The following is an 11846-nucleotide window of genomic DNA, read 5'->3' as shown; positions in this document are numbered from 1 at the left end:
TAACACACCATTAGGAGTTGTTGTTTCAGGTCAGCCTGTCCCCAGAAGTCTTTCTTCCAGCCCTTTCTCTGTTCAAGACTACCATAATTTCATATATGGGGAATACATTTAACTCCAGTTTAAATCAAAACAGTAAACATACAAAATAGTATTTCATTTCTAGTACTTCTTTCTGCTGATTTTTTCTGGTATGAGGCCTCCTATATGGGGAGTGGGGTAAGAAAGAGGGTTAGACTTGAGAGTCAGTTAAGAGAGAGAGTGGAATCAGCAAAACTAAATTTTTCCTCTTTAAAACTTTCTTTACAAGTTTATGATTTGGTGGGGCGCTGGTGTTTCAGTCGGTTAAGTGTCCCACTCTTGGTTTCAACTCAGGTCATGATATCATGTTTGTGAGATCAAGCCCTGTGTTTGACTCTGTGCTGACACTGAGGAGTTCATTTGGGATTCTCTCTCTCCCTTTCCCTCTGCCCCTCCCCTACTAGCACATGTACAATCTCTCAAAATAAAGAAATAAACATTAAAAAAACAAGTATATGATTTGGGTTATTATTTTAGAAAGCAAGTGAGTGATCCTGTTAAATCCCATTTGAATGTTTTAATCCTAAATACATACTTTCTGGATCTGGTGAATTCTAATCTATGTTGGGAATAAATTCATAGTGTAAAGGAATAAACTCCTCCTAGAGGTTTGGATAAGTTTTGGTGCAAAACAGGGGTTCTTCAGGTAGAGTTTGATGTGTCATTTTCGGTGCCATTTTTATTTTACTTGAGAAATGGAATTCTCTGGCATTGGTAACAAAGGAGCAACTTGAAGACAAACTGTGTAAATCATTACCAATATGGCTATCTCTCAATTCTTTTCCAAATATTGTTTATAAATGGAACTCATAAATGAGAAGATGGTCCTTATCTTCTTCAGTCAATTCTCCAAATATACCAAAGTTTCCATTGATAGAAATCTATTCCATCTATAAATTGTGCATGCCTCCCTTGAGCAAACATTTATTGAGCATTGATATGCTGATCTCTAATAGGCACCAGACCAGGCTGTTTGACAATGATTGAAAACCCTCCATTTTTGTAATGGAAAATACATTTAAACCAAAACAAACATGCTGAATTTTGCCAAAGCATGTGGCCATCTAATAATTGTCATTTCATTGGTAGAGCCTAAAAAGTGGAATATTTTTAATTTAAATAGATGTTGATATGGTCAGTTGATTGAGCTTTTTCCAGAGGCTACTTTTTAATTTATATATCTAAGTTTTCTGGGTTCCAATGAAAAAATATCTATTCTAAAATGGCCATTAGCTTCAAAATTATCCTTGAATCTATGAAACACTCTGGATACCGACAGGGTTTAGAAATCCAATCAATAATCCTATCTGTAAATATTGAAATAAGTTTTTCCATGTAAAAATGAGTCATTTATCATGTTTACTAAAATTACTTGTTTATTCATCTCAATAGGGGACTGCGGTGTCATGTATTACAGAACATGAAGAGAATGGGAAGCACAAATGAAAAAAAGAAGATGAGAAGGTAGAGTAAATCATCATAATTTTGAATTCATATATTTTAAAAACTACAGCATGGAGAAAGAAATGGATTAAGTTTGTAGTTCACAAAGACAGGAATAAATTGATAAGTTACCTAGATATAGATTAAGCCTAATATAGGGATGAATTTTCCATCAAGGTTTCCCAAAAGGAAAAGAAAAAAAAGAATGGACTCAGACTCAGGAGACTGTAATTTCTTTCTCTCTGGGAATATTCAAGGACAAGAAAGAATTCTTTCATCCACTCAATAAATGTTTATTCCTGTCTCTCTCTCTCTCTCTCTCTCTCTCTCTCTCTCTCTCTCTCTCTCTATATATATATATATATATATATATATATATATATATGCTATGAGATGTCTGCTCTCATAGAACTTCAAATCTAGTGGAGGAGATGAGAGACATAAATTGAATACATGTTCTAATTATCCTAGTAATGAACACATTGAAGTAATGGCAAAAGGTGGGTCTAGGTAGACCTGTAACGTATAGGTCTGCCTAAGTCTGAAATGTCAGGGAAGGAAGTGACAGTTGAAATCTGAAGGCTGAGAAAGGGTTAACTAGGTGCAGAAGAAATAGCAGAAGCAAAGTATGGGAAGTAGGAAGAAGCATGGTGCATTCAAAAACTTACAAGAAGCTAATTAATATCGGGGAAAAGAGAGTGAGGGCCTGCTTGGTGGGAAGTCATAAATGCAATCAGCGGTAAGACTTTGCGTGACCTCACAGGTTAAGAATTTTTTGGCATTTGTTTTCACTTTTGTTTTTTATCCCAAGAACATTGGCATACTCTTAATTTTTGTTTTCTTTAAAGGGAGTATTATGATCAGATTTGTGTTTTGAGAGCGCCGAATCCTAACCACTAGACCACCAGGGAAGATTTGTGTTTTGAAAAGATCACTCTCCTGATGTGAAAGTAGAGAATTCATTGGGAGAGTGCAAAAGCAGATATGGAGAGTGGATATGGCATTTTGAATAGTATAATAATCTAGGGGGGAGGTGTTGCCTGCTTAGACTAGGCTGGGGGCACTGGAGATGGAGAGAAGAAAATAGATTTGAAAAATGCTTAAGAAGAACAACAGTAAGCTCTGGTGTTGATATAGGAGGACTTCAGGGTGACTCTGGAGGGCTCAGGACTCAGATAAAGGGACTATTAGATGACATCTGAGAGTGGGGATGGCGAGAGAAGATCATGAGTTTTGAGGTACCTTTATAGGATCAAAGAAGAGCTATAAATGGGAATTTGTTTATACTTATTTGGAACTAAAGGGAGCAATCCAGACCAAGGATAAAATTTGTGAATCAAATTAAAAGAATTGTGGGGCACCTGGGTGGCTCAGTTGGTTAAGCGTCCGGCTTCGGCTCAGGTCATGATCTCATGGTTTGTGGGTTTGAGCCCCACGTCAGGCTCTGTGCTGACAGTTAGCTCAGAGCCTGGGGCCTGCTTCAGATTCTGTGTCTCCCTCTCTCTCTGATCCTTCCTTGCTCACACTGTCTCTTGTCTCTCAAAAATAAATAAAAAAAACATTAAAAAAAGGCCTGTAATCACAGCAGTGGGAATGAATGATACAGTCTGTGGGATGAAAAGAGAAGAGGACCAAGTCTTGAGAAGCTGCACTATTTTATAGCTGGGAAAAAGAGGATAAACTTGCAAAGAAGTCTAAAGAGGAGCAATCAGACATGGGGGAAAACTATTAATTACTAGAAACCAAGATAAGAGAGTATTGTAAGAAGTGTCAAGAAGTCACCAATGTGAAACGTGGGTAAGAAGTCAACACTCACTACTGTCCAACACTCAGTATGTGGTGACATGTAGTCCGATTAGGGCTTGGGGAGGGGAAGCAGGGATTCATGGGTGAGATAAGTTGTTGGGTGAGATAAACTATAAGACTTCTTTCAGCTATAAGTCTTCACATTTTTGCCATGAAAAATACATTTATGAGTTATTTTATAATTAGGTCATTACTTCATCTGTTCCCTCAAAAAATGTCTTCTAAATTTGGGACAATAAATATTTATTGGAGAAAATACAGTTCAATTTGTGCAGCAATGTTTGAAACTTTTCAAAGACGATGGTCAAAGTGAAAATATTTGTATCTTTTTGTCTTAATAAAAACCTCCTCCTGATCTTCCTCTTCACAGCAATTCACGGTGTATTACTTGACAATTGTAATCTCAAGTCTGATTTTAAACATCTTCATTTTTTCCTCAACTGAGAAACCAATGGGACATAGCAAGTTCCAGTCACTGTACTAAATTGCAGTTCTTCAGAAGTGTAAGGTACTTTACTGCTGGTAAATTTATCTAAAGCTGGGAAAATCCTAATAGTTTTTAGGATGTTGTCAGAAATTGTTTTCTATTGCTAAATGGCAGCTGGGCTCTATTAGTTCTATAACTGATTCATGGCCTGATTCACAGCATGGACCCCACCATGGTCTATGCTGGTCGTTTCCCGCCCATGTAATGTGTTCCTTATATTGATCTCCATACAGAGTTCCATGGATGTAGTTATATCAGTGATGGTTGAATACAAATAATTACAACAGTGCAAGTTTTTCTTAAAATGTAATTCTCAATAATTCTCTTGTCCAGGCTGCATTTCTCTCAGAATATCAAATGGTTGGATTTTATTTTATTTCTTTAAGTAATCTCCACACCCAATATGGAGCTCAAACTCACACTCCCAAGATCAAGAGTTGCATGCTCAACCAACTGAGCCAGCCGACACTCCTCAGAAGTCGAATTTTAATGACTACATCTATGGGTGCTTCAAATGACTCCCAGAATTTCTGGATCCCCAGCTCAACCAGGTACTCTGATACATAAATTATTACTCTGTCTTCCCATTGAGTGATATCTTACTATCACAGCCTGTACTGTCTCTGTGAGGGGCAAGCAGATAGTGAAGAAGCCATCCACTTCCTTCTTTGTCCCATTGCTAGCTGCTCTTTAAGAAACCAGAGCTGACACAACAAAAAGGATGACTTCCTTGAGACTCTACTCTTTCTCTTGGGTGCTCCCTACAATTCCTTCCATTAGTGGTACCTTTTCCACCTGAACTTCAGCAGTGTTTCCTCCTGCAGCTTCCAGAGTAGCCTCTTGACAACTCTCTGTGGCAGTGGCTGCTCCGCTTTTAGTGATTTCTCAAATTAGTAGTCTACTCTCAGAGTCAGTTTCTCTCAGCAGCGAGATTCAATGACCCTGACTCCCAGTGTCTTCCTGCAGCTCTGAACAGCGGGAACTGTTTAAACATGTAATGTTTACTGCTCTTGGCTCCTGACCAGTAGCCATTCTCACCGCCAGCCTGTGCATTCTGCAGTATCTCCTGCTCCCTTCTTGGCAATTTTTAGCTAAATCCTTACCCGGCTAGGTAACTCAGCACTGCTCTCAGTCATGTCTGGAGGTTATTACCAAAAAAGGTCCTCTTGGAGCTCTTGAAATGGCTTTGATAGATATATTCTCTCAAAGTAGTTCTTCCAAGTTATTTTTTAAAAATTATTCTAGAGATAGGGAGAACAATCTTCAACATTTGTTACCTAGTCACTCTTTTGATTTTTCCTTTCTATAATGTTTATCATTGCCCTAATTTAGTCAGAGCAAGTTTTTTTTAATCATTAATATTTCTTTAAAAGTTAGAGTCTTTCCAATTTCCAAATAGTGCCCCAACTTCGTATTAGAGAAGATGTGGAAACTGTCTCTTCAGGAGCCTCAGTCACAGACCACTTGGTAATACTACATGGCATGGCTTGGGATTAGTCCTGGCACCCCGCAGTACACTACCTAGAAGACAGTACAGCAAGTAGCTGTGAGCACAAGGTGTCACATTAGAGCCACCTGTGCTAAAAATCTGCCTTTTCACTTACTGATCATGCCACCTTAGATAAGCGACTTTTCTTCCGCGTAACTTCAACTGCAAAATAAAAATGATAATACCTATTTCATATGGATGTTATGATTGCCTGACCCCAGTAAGCAGTCTATAAATTTTAATGTAAGTTTTTCCATACTTTTAGATGAAAAAATAGAATGTTTTCTTTTCTAAAATGAGCCAAATGGCTCTGATGTCCCTTATGAGCCAAAAAAAAAAAAAAAAAGAATCTAATGAACCAACCTAGTATCTTGAGTTCACTGTGATCTCAACAGTCATTTTAGATAAAGCTTGGCCTCCTTAGATAAAAATAACCAGTCTCCCAGATTTCCGTCCCCCTTTCTCCTACAGCTCTCCAGGATGGTATCAGATATATGAAGCGTAGGTGAAATGAACTGTGTCTTCATCACAGTAAAAAAGAAAGGGTCCAGAGATTCATGTGATTTCCTTGTACTTTTCTCTGGTCTCCATGGTGATGACTTCCTGTATCCTGCTGGCATCACAGCTCATATCCAAGTATTGACTGGTCTTTCTCTTGATTTCATTATTCCCCTGTGGAATGGTACAAATGACTCAGCCTTCCTTTGGAACTCACTGGTATTTGAACATTCCCCTGCCACCCCCCAATTCCCTGTGCTTAAACTTGAGAAAGGGATTCCAGGGCCTGAATGTCTTCCTCCTCCCTGTTATCTATCAAGATCAGAAAGGAAACACTTCTCTGGTATCCTTTCTATCTCTCATCATCTTTATTCATGGCTTCAGTTTTATGACTGAAATTAAAGTTTGATTGAATGTAGATATAAAAAGAGAAATTAACATGAATGGTGTCACCTAGAGCTTTACAGTTTGGTAGCTCTTGATGGGACTGGGTGAGACAAATGGCAAATAATTATATCACATATGCTAAGAGTCAAGAAATACTCATGAAGTCTGTGGCACACAGTAGTACTCAAAAATCATCAACTGAATGAACTTCAAATTGGAATTATCAAAGAGACAGGTCATCATGAGTTGGTGAGGTGAGGACAGACTTCAGATCAAAATAGACTTTTATGTTCTTCAATCAAGAGCCCAGTTAGGAAAAAATAATGAAAATCATCTTTGAGATTACAATGGGAAGTATTTCAAAATACTATACCTGTTTAACTCTTTTCCTATTAAGCTTTCTACCCCTTTCCCATTTCTCACATTACACTTCCAAGAAGGTGGATGTTAGGTCTCTGCATCAGGTCTATATTTCTGTTTATTTCTGGGTTTGCCACATTTGCCCAGGGGATCTCGAGTGTCAAGGAACACGTCCTGTCCCTGCTATGAGACACCTGACATCCATGGCCTTGGTACCCTCCCAGTACTGGGACTACTCCGCTTCCAGCTGCACAAATGCATAGTCTGAAAGGAATCTCCTGTGGGCTGGGCATCACCAATAGGAGGTGAGTGACATCTCTGCCTGAAGGCAGAAGGAACTGTAATATGACTCTTAGCTCCTGTCAGGCCTCCTTTTCCCCTCAACTTCTGGATGAGAGAGAAGTTGTTAAACTGAGATGATTATCTCAAAACCACATGGTTCCAGCCTTAGTTTCAGAAAACCATGGGTTTTCTTTAGAGCTTGGCTAAGAAGTCTATTTACATTTTTACTAGTCTAAATTTTATGTCCCAAGTTTTTACTGGTAGGATTTGGTTTCCCTCTCTTGAGTCAAAGTAGAGGGGCTCAAAAAAAAAATTTTCATTGCCTCATCTTTTCTTCTTTTGGCTGACTATCCCATCTCTACTTGAGGATTAGAATTTTTAGCAGACTACTTCTTTATTATTTATTTAGTTATAATTTACATCGTAGTTAGCATATAGTACAATCATGATTTCAAGAGTAGATTCCAGTGATTCATCCCCTATATATAACACCCAGTGGAGCACAGCTACTTCTTGATCTCAAGATGACTAATTCCAAAGTGCTGATTTTTGCTGTACACACATTTTTCATTAAAGAACAATACTGACAGGTGCAATCTCAAGTACTGAGTTTCTCTTCCCTATTCACTTTTGATGTTTTTTTTCCCCCTTATGTTCTAATGTATTCATGGGATCAGAGGTCAAATACTGTTGTTTAGTCCTTGGAAGGATGGACATCTTGTTTATTTTTTTAGTGAAAAGTCACTCAGCTCTAGAATGGAAATTTGAGAGCTACCTGCTACAAGAATACCCCCATTTAGCTCATTTGCAAAAATGCAAGGAGCTCCCTGCCAGTGAAATTTAACAAAGCTCATAAAAATTGTAATTAGTAGATATGATGGAGGAGTCAACTTATGGCATGCCTAGTATATGCTTAATAAGGCCATCAAAATGATACAATAGCTTTCCCCCCTAATTTCTTGATATTTAGACAGGAATGCCATGGACCTCCCTTTGGTTAGACCAAGGCAATAAGGTGGAGAAGAACCTCCTTGTTGTGCAGTTAACCTTGGGCAATGTTGTGACCCTTAGACCAAATTAGTGGAAGGCCACCTAATATCTATGACCTCACTGATTCTACATTTGGGGACCCAGTAAAGTATGTCTCTCTTAGCCAAATGTACCATATGGTATATGGAACAGCTCTTGGAAAATATAGAACCAACTCCATGCCTAGAGGTAGGAGGTTGGTCAGGTGAAACAGGTGGATCAGAATGAAAGTACTTTCCAGGAACACAGAAATTCATTCCTGGTGGTGGGAGGTGTTGCCAGATAATACTTTGACTTATTAAACTATATGCTTTCCCTGTATACTGTCTAGTCAAAGCTATCCAGTTATCCAAGGACAAGTATAAACAAAAATAAATAAGTAAAGTTTAAAATAAAAAAAAGGAAGAGACAGTCTACTCCAATTTTTTCTTTCTTTAAAAATAAACTTTTTTTAGAGAAACAAGAGTGTGGCATGAACATGGGGAAGCAAAAGAAAGCAAGAAAGTATGCAATCATGAAGCAAATACTTTGTCTCTGAGATCAGAGGCTTAAAAAGAAGGAGAGACTGAAACCTCAAAAGAAAGAAAAGAAAGATCCCAGTGCACTCAAGGAAAGAGAAGTCCTCCAACATCCTTCCTGCTTATTCTTCTAATATAACACACAGCTGGGCCCAGCTTACCACTTCCTGGTTGATACCAACTTTATCAACTTTTCCATTAAAGCCAAACTTGATTTAGTACAATCAATGATGGACTGTCTGTATGCCAAATGTATCCCTTGTATAACTGACTGTGTAATGGCTGAAATTGAGAAACTGGGGCAAAAATATTGAGTGGCTCTAAGTTTTGCCAAAGATCCAAGATTTTGCATGATTGCCATGCACACACAAAGGAACCTAGGCAGATGACTGCTTAGTACAGAGAGTAACTCAGCACACGTGTTACATTGTGGCCACAGTTGGCCAGGACCTTAAATGAAGGATCCGGAGGATTCCTGGAGTCTCCATCATGTACATTTCTAACCAAAGGTACAACATTGAGCAGATGCCAGATGATTATGGAGCCCCTCGGTTCTGATTCTAACACCACAGATAGAGGTCTTGTGCCTTTCTTTACCAAGTTTTTCTGTTGCCAGTTCACAGAGCAATACGCTGTAGCATGAATTATTCTCCTTACCCATTTGCTCTGCTATGAGCTGAGGATGGCTAAATACACTTATTTTTTGATTTAAAAAAATAGGCTTTTTTATTTCCATGTCAGCAGTTAAGTTTCCTGGGGGACGAAGCCTCCTTAGCTGTTTCCGTACTAAGATATGAACCTCCTATCTAATCCTGCCTATGTCACCTGGGGTGGTCTAGCAGTAGGATAGTCACCTGGGTGCTAGATATTGTCAGGTCCAGGATACTCTTAAGTTCATCTCAATATTGCTGGACATAAGTAACTCTTAGTACCCAGTGGACTGTTATATCCTGCAACATCTTCTTTTATAGGGGAGACAACTTCCTTTACATGGATGATTATTATTTTATTGACATTGTCATTTTAGGCAAGCAAAACTAGTTACCTTAAATTACGCCCAATGCACACTTCAGAAAAGAATCCAAAGTAACCAATTCAATGATAAATTCTTAAATATTCATGTTTAAAAAATAATTTTAAATATTAGGAAGTGCTCATGGAAATATGGCCAAGCAGTTAACAACAAATAACTATGAAGGCTGATTGCTAATATCACTATTATTTTATATTACAATAAAAGATAGTCGTTTTGATATATTAAAGCTGCAGATTATCTATCTGACAATCAACTTAATGCCAAAAATGTCAGTATCTTCCATTCTTCCTCCAAATAATATAAGATGTTGCCGTATTGATATTAGGTAAGAAAATGATATACCTGTGAACAGAGATTTTGATATTTTCAGGCCCATGCACATTAGATCAAAATAAGATTTTTAATAGAAACAAGTTTATTTAGCTCAGTTGGTGAGGGCGGCAAAGGAATCAATGTGGAGATCATGTGATGCCAAGCTAGTATAGTTTGGAAAATATGTCAGAAGCAGGTAAAGCATGTATGTTCTGGTTTAAATGCACCGATAGCCTAGTTGTGGGGGAGAACGCCTTTCTGTAAGCAAACTGAAACCCACCTTCTCTGGACAATTCTGTACAAAAACAAATGTGTAGTAACACCAAGTCAGCATGTTGACCTCTCAGGGCAGGCTGGCAGGCAGCCAAGGCCCAGCCTGCTGAGAGAGAAAATTGGAAGAAAAAATAAAGCAGCTGCACTAGGTGCAGCCTGATTGTGGATATGGAGTCTCTTCTGGGCAAGCTAGGGGTAAAAAAAGGTCAGAGATTTGCTTGTGTGGTGCCTTCAGAGCTGAACCTACTGCTGAGGTGTCCTACTTTCACAAAAGACTGGGTCCTTTATGTGAGGAAAAAGTCATATATATACAAGTGAATTCAGAGTGTGAGCACTGAAGTTTGCTTTTAGGAGAAGGCCTTCTCCAGTAGCCACAGCTTTCTTTTTAGTATGGGTCAGCTGCAGGACATCTTGATTTCCCTCAAGGTGAGGGAAATCCCCTCCTTCTGGGTAAGGATCAATGACAGTCCAAAATTCATAGTCAGTGGAAGTGCTTTATTCTGAGAAGGCACAGGAAGAAATTGACATCATAGCAGAAAGTTTTTCTGAATAGGAGCGCAAAGAGATACTCGGTTTTCTGGCCGTAGGCTCCAGTACTCAAGTCATACTCACATCATACTGCGTGTGACTGGTGGTCAAAGGGCTCCTGGTTGAAGAGCATAGAAGTCTATTTTGATCTGAAGACTCTCCCCACTTCACCGACTCATGATGTCCTCTTTGATAATTCCAATTTGACAGTTCATTCAGCTGATGATCTTTGAGCACTGCTGTGTGCCACAGACCTCATGAGTCTTTCTTACCTCTTAGTGTATGTGATACAGTTATTTGTCACTTTTCTGACTATGTCCCTTCAAGGGCTGCCAAATTGCAAAGCTTGAGGTGACACCATTTGTGTTATAGTCTATGTAAGTGTCCTTTCTTGGAGAGGCTTCATTATTTTATCTGAGAAGTCTGTAAATTATTTGAGGGCAGAATCAATGTGTGTTGCTCTTTGAAGTTATCTCTAAGGTTTAATAAAAGTTACTGCATGTTAAATCAAAGATGCTCAGTTAATGGAAGCATGTTGATATGACAATAATGATTATGGAAAATTTATCTCTTCCGCAGGGAGACTTATTTCAAGTAATTTATAGTTGCCCAGGCTGTTTGGTCCCTGGACATTCAGTAGTAAGTGCTCTTTTATGACGATCTTCTTCTTATTCCTCAGCTTGAGGATGTGAGCAGTGATCATATTTGGGAGAGATTTCACTGAGATATCTACTATTATCAAGGAAAAGAACTGAGTTTAAATCAAACACAGGAAAATAATGTAGCCATAGGTCCCCATTGTTTATGTTGGCCAGAGATAAGAAATATCCTAGCTTTTGCCCAACTACTCCAACTGTTTTCATAGTAAGTAAAATAGAAACATTAGCTTCTTGTTCATCATGCACATGATTACATTTCTTTCTTTCTTTATGCAGTATTGCCATCAGGATTGCCAAAATTCACTCAAGGCTCTGAACTAATCTGTGCCCTATTGTTTACCAAGATCACTTGGAAATAAGTTAGCTTTTTGTCCCAGGTTATGACTTGATTTTGTATTCCATGATGGTATTTTTAGTTTCCTCATATATGTGAGACAGTTTCACAACTCATATTTGGAAATTAGAAATAGTATTCATGGATTACATTTTATAACATTTAATTTCTAGAGATAAATTTGAACTAGTAGAATTCGAAACTACAAATATAAACAAATGCAAGCAGAGAAAAATCAAGGGAAGATCCAATTTGGAAGTACATATTGTTTAAACAAAGTGTTAGGTCTTATACTGGCACATGGAAGATTTTAAACCACAGCTCTTG

The 11846-nt window shown here is 38.2% G+C and overlaps 1 pseudogene; it reads left to right on the top strand.

The window, feature by feature from the left end:
• Positions 1-6774: 6774 nt before the first annotated feature.
• Positions 6775-8935, top strand: LOC115293204 (annotated as a pseudogene).
• The last annotated feature ends 2911 nt before the right edge of the window (positions 8936-11846 follow it).

The sequence above is a fragment of the Suricata suricatta genome, chromosome 6 (assembly GCF_006229205.1).
Source record: "Suricata suricatta isolate VVHF042 chromosome 6, meerkat_22Aug2017_6uvM2_HiC, whole genome shotgun sequence".
NCBI lineage: Eukaryota > Metazoa > Chordata > Mammalia > Carnivora > Herpestidae > Suricata > Suricata suricatta.
This window is presented reverse-complemented; position numbering and strand designations above follow the sequence as displayed.